Here is a 13,932-nt window from a genome sequence, read left to right as displayed (position 1 = left end):
GGGGAGGTTGAAACAATAAGGGCACGCAGGGAAGTATGTGCCATGACTGAAAGGAGAGGTGCAAAGGGCCCCGTGAAGGTCTCAAGGACCCAGATGTGGGGTGATTTGATAAACGCCGGGATAGTGAAAGAAAAACTTGATGGGCAGCCCAACAGAGTATTGTTAGAACTGTGGCATCAATTAAAGCCAGAGCAGCAGTTCCAGCCGCTGAGGTCCAGGACACGGGAACCAGGGTCAAGGCCTCATGCCTGGCCTGTATCCCTGCAAAACTTCATAGGAGACAGTACTCAGGATTCGCCTGGGCCCTCACCTCCACAGGAGGATGATTGGGCATCATGGTTTGACTGAGGGCGGGTGTCAAAGTCCCCACTTTGGGAGACATGGTGGGGACAGAGGCCACATGTAGAGTTAGCGATTCATTGGTCCCCTGTAAATGTACTACGTGTCCTGGCGCTGGTGGACTCAGGCGCTGAGTGTTCTTTGATTCATGGCAACCCTGAGCATTTTCCCAGGACCCCTGGGAGATAGGGCGTTTAGCCCCAAAGGAGTATACCGTGTACATTTTTCCCATCCCTGAATATATTTTGGGGGTAGATATCCTGCAGGGCCTGTGGTTACAGACGCCTGTAAGTGAGTTCAGACTGAGGGTACATGTGGTAAAGGCAGTTCTGAGGGGACATGCTAAGCACCCACCTGTATCTCTGCCTGTACCTCGGCGGGTGACAAATACTAAGCAGTATAAATTGCCTGGTGGGCACAAGGAAATTGGAGAAACTCTACAGGAGTTGGAGAGGGTGGGCATCATAAAGCCCACTCATAGTCCTTTTAATTCCCCAGTGTGGCCAGTGAGAAAGCCAGACAGCTCCTGGCATATGACTGTAGACTACAGGGAATTGAATAAAGTCACACCACCTTTGCATGCTGCTGTCTGCTCTATAGCAGCCATTCTGGACACCCTCAGCCATGAACTGGGAACATATCATTATGTAGTAGACCTTGCTAATGCTTTCTTCTCTATTGACATAGCACAGGAAAGTGAGGAACAGTTTGCCTTCACGTGGGAAGGCCAGTAGTGGACATTCACTGTCCTTCCACTGACCTTCCACAGTCCCACCATCTGTCATGGACTTGTAGCCCAGGACTTGGCCACATGGAAGAAACCACAAACAGTGCTGTTGTATCACTACATTGACGACATTATGCTCAAGTCTGATTCTCTTGCAGATTTAGAAGGGGCAGTTCCTAGTCTGTTGCAACATACAGGAAAAAGGATGGGCTGTGAACAGCAACAAGGTTCAGCGACCTGGTTTGTCTGTGAAATTCTTGGGGGTTGTCTGGTTGGGTAAAACTCAAGTTGTTCCTGAAGCAGTTATAGACAAGGTTCAGGCTTTCCCCACCCCTACCACTGTGGCAGTATTACAAGAGTTTTGGGGTCTTTTGGGCTGCTGTAGAGTGTTTATCCCGCACATGGCACAAATTCTGAAGTCCTTATACAGGTTGGTATGAAGAGACATAAGGTGGGACCGGGATGAGACATGTGCAGCTGCTTTTACTACTGCCAAGTGGGCAGTCAAAGTTGTACAGGCCTTGAGTGTAATGGACTCACCAAGGCGCTGTGAACTAGATGTTCATGTAACCAAAGATGGTTATGGATGGGGTCTGTGGCAGCGGCTTGAAAGGACACACCAACCTATTGGATTCTGGTCATAACTATGGAAAGGAGCAGAGGTCCGATACACCGTGATAGAGAAGCAACTGGCTGCTGTGTACCATGCCTTGCTGGCTACAGAGCCCATTCCTGGAACAGCTCCAACCAAGGTAATAACCACCTATCCCATTGTGGGATGGGTGTGAGACTCTACTCAGAGGCCACGGAGTGGTATGGCACAGACACCTACACTGGCCAAAGGAGGCACATATTTACAGCAGTACAGCACCCTCTCTACTAGCCCCTAAAACGGAGAACTCCAGTGCTTGTTGGGGCCAGTGACCTATACCATTGGAAAGCAGGAAGAACTTGCTTTTCAGCCCTTGGTAGCCAAGACTCCTTATCAGGAAGAAAAGCCCCTATACCTGAAGATGCTTAGTATACAGATGGCTCCAGTCATGGGCAGCCCCCAAAGTGGAGGGCTGTGGCTTTTCATCCTAAGACTGAGCAATATGGATGGAGGATGGAGAGGGGAAGAGCAGTCAATGGACTGAGTTGCGGGCAGTATGACTCATGATCACCCAGGAGCCCTCCCCCATAGTTGTCTGCACTGACAGCTGGGTTGTCTATCAGGGCTTGACCCTGCGGCTACCGACATGCTATCATACCAACTGGACGATTGGTCACCAGCCCCTTTGGGGGCAAGAGTTGTGCTAAGACCTATGGACCTCTGGTCAGACTAAGACGGTTACTGTGTATCATGTGACTGGTCATTTGCCTTTGGCATCCCCAGGGAATGATGAAGCAGACACATTGGCCCAGGTGCGCTGGCTAGAAGGAAAGCCTGCCTCTGATGTGGCCCAATGGCTGCACCAGTGTTTGTTGCATGTGGGGCAAAAGACAATGTGGGCTGTAGCCCGTTGGTGGGGCTTGCCATTGACCTTTGAAGAAGTCAGCAGAGCCCAGAAGGAGCGCCTTGTGTGCTCTAAGAGAGACTTACATCAAGTCCCACAGCAACATGGGACAATAGTAAGGGAGCCAATACCCCTTGTCAGGTAGCAAATAGACTACATTTGGCCTCTGCCCATATCAGAAGGATATTGGTATGCCATGACTTGTGTGGACACGGCTACTGGCTATTGGTTGCTTTTCCTGCACGTCGTGCAGATCAGCAAACCATCAAAAGGGGCCTAGAGTGTCTCTGCAGCCTATGGCCAGCTGCAGGTAATTGAGAGCAATCAAGGCACCCACTTTACTGGACATGCGTTATAAGAATGGGTGTAACAATTAGGAATAAACTGGAAATTTCATATACTATATTATCCTACTGGGGCAGGCATGATAGAGAGGTACAATGGTTTGTTGAAATCTGGCCTGAAGTTGGACACCAATAGTCTACGGGGTTGGTCAGTTTGCCTATGGACAGTGCTGCTGCGTTTGAATGAGAAGCCACATAAAGGAGCTTTGAACCCTATGGATATGCTAATACACAGTGCTGCCTCTCCTATACAATTGTACGTCCAAACCAAAGAAGAGTTATTGAAGCCAGGATATGGCCAGCAGAGCAACATCCTGCTGCCAGTCCCTACTGCATTAAGCCCTGGGGACACTGTTGAATGGAACTGGCCCTGGACATTTCAACACGTGGACCAGCCATGGCTGGCCCTTCTGGCACCTTGGGGGAAAGGCCTGGAAACTGGTCTCCTGTATATTCCTGGAATAACAGCTGAATGGCCCCCAAGGGTCATGGTAGCATACCCTAAACGTCCAGGAGGTAAGAGCATCTCGCAGGGAAGTTTTGTTCTATCTTTACAGCCAGTGCATGTACCTCCTATAGCCTTATATATCGACCCATCTGTAACTCCCACAGGGAGGGGCATGAAAGTCTGGTATACTAGACCAGGATGAGATCCCATTCCTGCCACTGTTTTATCACAAGACCACTCTCTTGCATGTATCCTACCTGATGGACAAGATTTGCCTATGCTGGTGTCATTAAAACATGTATCTTACCGCCCTTAAGGTTATTTTCTCCTACAGTCCTTGTGGCCTGAATGCGCCCCCTGGCTGCCGCTGCCGAGTGATGATTGCTCTGAACCCTCAGCTACTGCCTGCCTATGGAATGGACGAGCTGTGGACTTAATCTGCATGGAACTTTGAACCTAGCTGAATCCTCTGGCTTGAGAATTATCATCATTGTGTTGCTGTTGTCAAGAAAAAAATGCTTCAAGAGAGGCTTGACTTTGTCTAATGTTTGGTAACATGGTTGTGAGGAATGAGTAAACAAGTGTAGAAACATATTTTGTGCTGCATAGGTTGAATCCTCTGGCTTGAGGATTATCATGATTTTATGCTGTTGCTATTGTTATGTCATTAGTCTAGTCACAATGCTTGTTTTCTCGCCCAGGACCGTGTGGAAGAAGGGGAATGAGTAGATTGTAAAGAGATTTCTGGAGGGGTGGCCTGTGGGTAAAACTAACATTTCTAGAGTATCTTACCTGGCTTTAGTACATTTGCATATCCTCAGGGGTGGAGAGAAGTTCACCAATGTCAATGGGTAATTACCTGGGCAACCGAGGGCGTGTCAGAACCTGAGAGTTTAAGGGGAGGGGCTGGCTGGCTGGCTTGCTTCTTCCCGAGAAGGGGAGAGAGATGGCCCTGGACTGCAGTTTGTAAGCAATAGACAGGTTTTGAACTTTATTTCTCCCTTTGATTTTGGTTTTTACAGATATTTTGCCCCGGGATTTCCTCTCCCCGGACTTACAGGGGGTTGCTTCAAAGTACCTGAATGTTCTCCACTTGACCAAGGCGGTGGAAAATACCGTTTTGGGGTATTAGGAACAGAACTGGGGCAGTGATAAAACAATATTTAGCCCAACAGTCAAAGGAGGAAGTTCTGTTGCAGAGGCGCAGGACGAGGCACCGCTGTCTACACTGTGGTTTTCGGTCACCAGCCCGCATTTTCACAGTCACACGTGCTCCTGACGCCGTCTCTCCAGCCCGCTGTGCTCGCGCCAGGCCTAGGAGACTGCCAGCTCGGCACAGCGGAGGAAGCCCTGGGCGTTGGCCCCTCGCCTCGGGCTGACCCGCCCCTGAAGCGGGAGCCGAGCTGAGGCGCCCGGCGCGGAATCGCGGCTGACAACTACCGCGGAGCCCAGAGCCCTCGGTGCCTCGGCGCCCGTCTGTGGTCAGCAGCCTGTTCGCGGAGGGCCTGGGCGCCGGCCCACACACGGCCAGGAGGAGGAGGCCGATGGGGGCACCTGGCCGGGGACCCTAAAAAGTGCTGGCGGCGGTGTGTTTCTTGCCTTCTCGGTCTCACACCCGGAGACCTGCGCTGCCTGACAGGTGGGCGTTCTCTTCTTTCTGGCTTTAATCTGGTCACTTTTTTGTAAACTCGTTTTCATCCAGTGATTCAGATCATCACTTTCAGTTTCTACTCTGTCCCGATTGCAACGGTTGGGGACTGCTGGACTGGGGGGTGGCTGTGAAGGCCATACAAGTCATGATCTCTTATTATTTGACACAGCAATTAAGCAGCGAGTGAAGTTTTTCCCTGATAAGGTACCCAAGCTGCTTATGCTTCCCCTTATTTTGGTCATCTTGGTTGAGGAGATCAAGACTTCTACAACACCTGGAAAAGGATTTGGCACAAGTGCCAGGAAGCAACTGGGCCTCTACAGGACAGCAGAGGAGTAAGTTAACCAAAGCCCCCAAACTGAAGTAAGTTGCCAAAATCACACTTCCTAGCAGTGGAATCAAGACACAGAATCACCGAGCCAAAGAGCATACAATTTCATACATGATATTTACTGTCAAGTTGTATTACTTATTACTGCTTATAATCACCATCGATGTATGAGAATACTTGATTCCTCACATTCCTTCCACATTTGGTATTGTCAGACTTTATTTTATCGTTTTATTTTTAATGAAATTGATAGCACACTGCTGATTGCTGCTACTTTTTATGTTTATTGGGCATTGCATTTCCTGTTGCGAGTTATCTATTTTTGTCCACTTTTCTTTAATCATTAAATTTTATATTAGATACAAATAACACATACATCAATTTTCAAGTATATAAAAACAAAACCCCAACCTTTACAGGTAAAGCTAAAGATTCCTTTGATCACCACCACTAATATCATGTCCTCATCCTTGTTCAGTGGGAACCGCTGTTGTCCCTAAAATATATGTTTTTAGAGTTTCAAATAGTTCTACAGCCTGAACCCACTGATTAATCATAGCACTGAAGAAAGACAACCAGAAATGAGTCTCGTGATGGGCAATAAGAAACACACAGTAGCATATAGGAAGTAGTCTTGTCCAAAAAAATTGAACCTGAGTTTAATTAAGCCTCTACATTCAGTTATACCAGTTTACAGGAAATATTGGAGGACAAAGGAACAAATTAAATAACAGGAAAAAGCCATATCGGAATGTGGGATCTTCTACTGTACAAATAACAGTCGCTCCAACGAATCAATGTGAAGGAGGGAAAAAGGGAAGAGGGGATGGTTACAGAATAAATGAGACTTAAGACACAACACACCAAACCAAACATGTGAACCTTGTTTGGATTTGAATAACCAACTGTAAAAATATATATTTCAGACAATCAGGAAGAGCTAGTAAGGTGATATTAATATGAGAAAATGATATTAAAAATTATTGATTTTGTTAGATGGGATAATGGCATGGTAATTACATTAAAATTTTTCAAATCTTCAGTTTAAAGATTCTCATGTATTTACAAGTAAAATGATACAATGTTTTACAAAAATGATGGAGAAGGAGTAAATAAAACAAAATGAGCAAAATATTGTTGAAGCTGGATGAAGGGTCCCTGAAGGTTTATTAGATTATTCACTCAACTCTGTGTATACTAAATTTTCTATAATTAAAAGCTTGTGAAATACTTTTACATATACTTACTAACTCAAAAATGTTGATAGGAATATTGTGTAGTACATAGGGATATTTTTATAAAATGGTATTATACTGTGTCTAATTCGCAACTTGTTTTTATTTTCAGTATATTTTTGTGATCTATCCATGTTGAGATACAATTTTAGTTTATTTCTTTTAGGTTCACTGTGGTATTTCATTGTATGAGTATACCACATATTTATTTATTTATTTATTTATTTATTCTCCTGTTAACAGACATTTAGATTGTTTCTTTTCTTTCCCCTAATACAAAGCTGCAATGATAGGATAACATTTCTCTAGAGACAGAGTTTCTCTAGAAGTAGAAGTCATCAGATATACCTATGTTTCCTTTTAATAAATATTGTCAAATTTCCTCTAAAGTGACTGTAACCCTATATGGAATGATTAGCTACCTATTCTCTTGCTAAATCTGATGTTACCAAATTTTATGCTTTTGCCAGTTGATGACTTCTTGTTTTAATTTGATTATTAACAATATCAAATTTTTGATTTAATGTATCTGATTATTAATGATATCAAACATCTTTTCATTTTTTTATTTCCAGTTATGAATTAAAATAGTTTTAAAAATAGCTCCTTTCCTTACTTCCCCTAAAACATAAAATGGTAGCTGTAGCCAAACACAGACCACAAAAAGTTAGGAAGGGCAACACTAATACTAGTATCAAAGAATGAAAAGCAATATACTAAATTAAGACTTGTTAGGGTCTGGGCTTCCGAGGCTTCTCCAGAGAACAAACTACACAGGCATAGAGATGTAAATTCAAGCAAAGTCTTTATTCAGCCAGCTAGCTGGGGTCCAAGTGTCAGCCCGACACAGCGGGTCTCAACAAGGACCCCGAGCACTCAGAGCCAAGGGTTTATATAGCATTTTCAAAGCACTTAACTCATAGTAATTTTCCACAACTATACATTATTCTTGCAAGACATACATCCTGGGGTTAAGCAAGGGCAGGGTAAGACTACTCCTCAATGGTTAGGGAGGTTCTGCACGATAAGCTTGGTATGTAAGATTAACTGACCAAGGTTAGCTGACCAAGGGTCACAGCTGCCCACCACCCGGTGCTCATGATTAACTTGTTTTTCAAGGCCTTACCCAGGCCCAGGTTTTTTTTGTTTTTTGGGGTTTTTTTTCCTTCTTCCTGAGTCACCCCCTCAGAAAATGGTTTCTAGGTTTCTAAGATGGCTATGCTTATGCTAATTTACTAATCTTACTAATGCTTAGATTCTACATTTCCCCACTTTCCTTTGACCATTCCAATCATGGAATGTTTGTTTCTTCCTGCTGTGTGAGTGAATGATACTGCGGTCTCAGCATTAGCACCTGAACAGCACTCACTCTTTCCCTAACAAAGGCTATTAGCCGGTTTAAGATACAGGGACCTAAAGTGAGAAGCAGTATAAAAATAAGCAAGGGCCCTGCCAGGGTGGATATCAGGGTTGTAAACCATGGGGATTTAGTAAACCAGGATTCAAATAGCCCTTGGCTGGCCTCTCACTTTCTCTTCCTTTGATCTGGCCTCTCTCTAAGTTTAGACATTGAATCTCTTACTATTCCGGAATGGTCTGCTGTTAAGGTTTAGCTAAGTTTTATTAGTTCTTTTTCCTGACTCTTAATGCTCTCTGCACTCCTTTACAGACTCATTAATAGAATATACAATCAACAATGAAGATATTATACTTTTAGATACATTGTGTAACTTGAAAATATATAAAGCCAAAATTAAACATTTTGACACACAAAATAGAAAGATAACAATTGGTCTGGAAGACTAATTCTTTTCTATCAGTCTGTGACATGAATTATATATTTTTAAATAGGGATGTAGAGGACTTAAATTACATATTTAATAAGGCCAAACCTATAAATAAAAATGCATATCTTGAGTTTATAATACATGAATAGACTCTACCTTTGTGGGCATTCATGGAACATACACAAAATGTATTGCATATTTAGCCCAAAGCAACCTTCAGGAAATTACAAACATTAGAAATTGAAGGATGACATGGTTTTTACAAGCTAGTCCAAATGAATCGAATTCAAGTTTGGATAAATATTGTTTTATATGAACCATTTAAGAGAACAATAAAATAGAGCAGATTTTCTATGAAAATAGAAGTAATATGAAGCTAACATTTTCTAATTATTTAATAAATTGATTCTTCATATGCTTCCCAAAAGGGAAGGAACTTAATTCTCCATTAAATGATAGGGAAAAAAAGTGAAATATATGATCTTAATGTAGTGAGTTGTAGATGGACATAAATGTAGTGGTGAAGGCATGGGCATTGGAATTCGATCTCATTTCACATCCTATCGCCACAATTTATTAGCTGTATTACCAACCCCAGAAATGTGGGATGTAACCCCTGTCAGCCTCAGTTATCGTATCTTGAAAATGTGCAAAATTATAGCTTCTGTATGAGGTTGTGATAATGGATGTAAATCTTCATATAGTTCCCTCAAACAAGGAAGGCACTCCATACAGATCTATTTCCTCCTCTTTGCTGTACCTTTACCCGATTTCCAGAGCACATCTCTCTTGCGGATGTGACTGGCCTCTGTAAAATAATGAAATAATGAAAGCCCTGGCCACAAGGACCAAGCATCAGCGACCTGTGAGTAAATGAAACAACTCCTGCGACCCTTCTGAGGTGGGATGGGATGAAGGAGACTGCCAAAGTCACAGTCATATGAATTGGCATGTCAGGACTTCTGGCCCAAAGTGTCTGGGATTTTCCAGGTAGGTCTTTTATCTCATCTTCAGGCAAATGTCTTCTCAGGACTTCCCAGGACTCTGCCAAAGAGGAGAATCCCAAAGGAAGAGGTTATGGCTGTTCTGGACTTATCAGTTTTGCCTTTTTTCTGTTTCTGAGCAGCTGTTTTGGTTTTCACTGACTAATACAGAAGTTTGTAAGGAAAAGACTGAAGTCTGTTCTTATCCCTTCAGTCCCACCCCCAGAAATAACCAGTGTTGGCAAGTTTGGCATATGACTTTAGGATTTTGTATAGCTTGTGTGTGTGTATGTGTGTGTGTGTGTATATGCATGTGCATGCAGGCACACACATGTGAGAAATAATGTGAATAGGTAGATGCACCTTGTTCTTCAAATGATTGTATATTGCATCATATAGTTGTACCATAATTTATTAGTTCATTCCTCTTTTGATTGGTGACTTTTATACATAGTGCTACAGCAAGAAATTTTGCATAGATATTCTACAAACTTGTATTCATGCTAAAGATTCAGATAGATTCCTCTAAAATGCCCTTCAGAAGATAGTACAGCTTATATTCTGACCACTAGTGAATGAGAAAGAAAACTTTTAAAGGGCAATATTAGATGCCATCAAGCTTCTGCATTTTGCCAGGCACATCTTGGTGAGAAAAGGTATCATAGTGTTTTAATTATTTATTTCTTTAATGAATAATGAAAATAAGCATATTTTCATATTTATTAGACTATGCACAAGAGGTCTCTAGAACAATAAGGAAAAGATAGACAGATGATAGGTGATAGATAATGATGATAGATGATAGATAGATAGATAGATAGATAGATAGATAGATAGATAGATAGATAGATAGATAGATAGATGATAGATAGATAATAGATGATAGATAGATAGATAGATAGATAGATAGATAGATAGATAGATAGATAGATAGATAGACAGACTACTGACTGACCAACCCTTGAACAACATGGGTTTATGGTACATAATATATATAACATATAAAATATGTATTAATCAACTGTTTATGCTATTATTAAGGCTTCTAGTCAACAGTAGGCTACTTGTAAAGTTTTTGGAGAGTCAAAGTTACATGGGGATTTTTGACTGCATGGTGGTCCTGCCCCTACTCCCCATGTTGTTCAGGGGTCAGCTGTGTATTTGTATATATCTTTTGGGAGATATTTACTTAGATCTTTTTGGAGATATCTATATCTCCCAATGGAAAAGTGGGTCATCTTATGAAGGACTTCCCTACCCAAAATTTTGGGCAATTCCTGTTTTCATTTAGTGTATTTATAATTTCAGTTACAGATTTGCAACATGGAATTTATTTTTAGGGATCAATGAGGTAAAGATACATTTTTCCAAATGAGTAGCCAAATGCCTCTGAAACATTTTTTAAATGATGGATGTTTTTCCCAGCTATGTGAAATGCTGCCTGTATTATACACCAAATTGATCTATGTAACTGGTACTGTTTCAGTACATCCCACTCTGGGATGGCCAAAAAGTCTTTGATAAGAGTATTACTGGCTGTTCAGCTGCAGGAGTGGAACAATGCCTAAATCAAAGGAACGTGTTTCTTCAAGCTCTTCCGTCAGCGATTGTGACAGTGAAGTGGACAAAAAATTAAGAGGAAAAGGCAAGTTACTCCAGAAAAACCTGTAAAGAAACAAAACTGGTGAAACTTCAAGAGCCCTGTCACCCTATAGGCAGAGCAACAGCAGCAGAGATGATAACATATTTCAGATTGGGAAAATGAGGTCCATCGGTGTTCGGGACTTTAAAGGGAAAGTCCTAGTTAATATTAGAGAATATTGGATGAATCTGAAAGGTGAAATCAAACCGGAAAGAAAAGGTATTTCTTTAAATCCTGAGCAATGGAGCCAGCTGAAGGAGTGGATTTCTGACGTTGATGCTGCAGTAAGAAAACTGTACAATCAGAGCCATATAAAACAGGTACTATTCTAGTTGTTTTAATGTCTTTCTACATTGGCTTTTGTTTTCTAAACATTATTTTCCAAGCTATTGTATATTTGGATTGCAAAACAATATGTAAGATGAATATATGTTCTTAATGTGCATTATTAAAAATATTCTGAATGAATCTAATTGTCAACTTGATTAAGGTGGGTTGTTTTGTACTCACCACCTAGTATAAAATAAAATCAAGTAATACAAGCTTTAAAAAAATGGAGCATTACTACAAAGTAAAAGATCAGCTCCCCAAATTCTCTGGGAATTTGGCATGCTCGATTCAATACTCATTCACCTTATGAATAAATCATACTTGTTGGATATATTGTTTTCTTGACATCGATGGACCACATGACTAAATGAATTTTCACTGTGTTTGTGAGGGAAAAAAAAGACAAATAATAAGAAATTGAATTGTGATCCTAGATGATTGAATCTTTTATGAATGTTTCAGCAGCAATCATGTTTTTGAAGGATACTGGGAGGTAGTATAAAGTGAGTTTGTTTTTGTGTTGTGCTTGTTTTGTGCCTTAAGAGTTATGTAGATACAGTATAACTTCATTTATACAGTTATAGCTCAGTGTGAGATCCAGAATCCAAATCAGCTCTTTTGACATTACATGTTTATAACACACTGCTGTGGCTCCACTTTGGAAGTAGACATTCAATTTCTTGTTTGTTTCTTTACTATACACAGTCCCTATTTAAGAGCCTGTACACTCATATTTATTGAATGAATTTTGGGCACATCCTTGTTAGCATACCACATACCAATGTACTTCAAAGTCTGATTGAGTTACCTCTAAAACACAATTTATGTTTTTCCATCTCCAATGTGATCATCCTAGTCCATCCTACAGCCATCATTTCCTGTCTGGAATAATGAAATAATTTCTGGACTGTTTTTCCTGCTTTTATGCTTGCTCTTCACTACTGTTCTCATTAGACTTTAAGCTTATTCAGATCTCTTCTACCTTAAAACCAATCCTTCATCTTGATGACACAGTCAACTATTATTTTATTATTCTCCTTTCCTTCCCAGCTAAACTTGATGGCCACCCTTCCTTATCCCATTCATTCCTCGCCATCTGCAGTTTTCCAGTCCTACCATTCCACCACAACTACCCACCAAAGTCAGCCACCATCTCTGCTGTTAGAGCCAAAGGAAGCCTTTCATTTCTTATTTTACTCCATCTCTCAAAATCCAGTACCATCAGTGACACCAAACTTGAAATGCTGTCTGTGCTCTTGCCTTCTTGCCTTTGAGTTTTACTTCTGGGCCGTTCCTTGCCAGTTTCCCTCAGTCAAATGGCCTCGGCCTGCCTGATCACTAAACCGTGAGTTCCTTAATGATGGATCACTTCGGATCCCCAGTGCTTAGCACAGTGTTTGGCATGTAGTAGGGCTCACTAAATACATGTGAAATTAATGACTGAACTGTGTCTTTTTTAAGTTAATTTTTATTTATATTGAATAACATATGCACAAAATTGAAAATCAAAGAACTGAAAGGTTTATAAGCCAAAACCCAGAATTCTTCTGCACACCAGAAGCAAACACTTCAACTCTTTGAGCTGTCCTTGTTTTTTTTCTTAATTGATGTCTGTATTTCTAATAAGCCATTCTTTCTTGATATGTCACTTTTAACCTTGTACTTAACTCTACCTTGCTTCTCCCATCTTCTCAACATAATTATATCACAGATGGGGAATAAGTCATTAGTTGGCATGTACTTATGTTACAGAAAATACTGAAGAAACCTGGACTGGATCACTGATGGAAGAACCAAGCGACACTTGGAGGTCTTGGAGTGTTGAGGGTTTATTTTACACCGCCGGGCTCAGAGGGGAGTAATCTCCCAAGGTCTAAACCCCAAATAAAGGCAACGGGAACAATACATATCTGTCTGCTTCTGTATCTGTAACATTCCTCAGTGCACAGCAAGTGGGCAGGCAAGTGGGAGAGAGTTTAGGGAGTGAACCTAGGGAGTGGGTGCTCGGCAGAGCAGGAAATAAAAGGAGTGTTTTTGTTGTTTGTGTTAAGAAGAGAGAGACAGAGGGGAGCCACCTGGACTAGACTGCTGTCCTTGTAAATTTTTCCCTATCACTTCCCCCTGTGATGCCCCTTCACTTTGTTTTAGGGAGTGTCTTGCCAGTGGGTTTCAGCCGTGGGCAAGTTTGCTATGGATTCAATGTGACCAAAGAATTTGACAGCAAAACATTCTTGGGGTGAAAGGATTATACCCAACTTTATTTCCAGGTGGCAGGTCAGTCACTGAAATCCCGTTCATTCAGAGTAAGTCTGCACACAGCAAGCCGGTCTCTGACTCTGGGCCCCTCTGTCTGCACAACCATCCTCTGGGCCTCTCTGCACAGTCATCCCGCACAGCCGTCCTCTGGGTCTCTGTCCTCTGCTCTGCTCTCCTGCAGCCTTGCAGCCCTGCCACCGTGTCACACCCAGAGCATTGGGTGGAGCTTTTTATATAGAGTCAACAGCCATGTATTGCCCACAGGTGTGCAGTGAGCTAGTCAACCAGGGCCAGGTGAGAATCCTGGCCACAGGAACTCTCATTTTATCCACAGGGGCATCATCTCCCTGGTTTATGACAGGG

The 13,932-nt window shown here is 42.0% G+C and overlaps 1 pseudogene; it reads left to right on the top strand.

Annotated features, from left to right (window-relative positions):
* The first annotated feature begins 4,299 nt into the window (after positions 1-4,299).
* Positions 4,300-11,453, top strand: LOC108408721 (activated RNA polymerase II transcriptional coactivator p15 pseudogene; annotated as a pseudogene).
* The last annotated feature ends 2,479 nt before the right edge of the window (positions 11,454-13,932 follow it).

Source organism: Manis javanica, chromosome 4, assembly GCF_040802235.1.
Source record: "Manis javanica isolate MJ-LG chromosome 4, MJ_LKY, whole genome shotgun sequence".
Lineage (NCBI taxonomy): Eukaryota > Metazoa > Chordata > Mammalia > Pholidota > Manidae > Manis > Manis javanica.
This window is presented reverse-complemented; position numbering and strand designations above follow the sequence as displayed.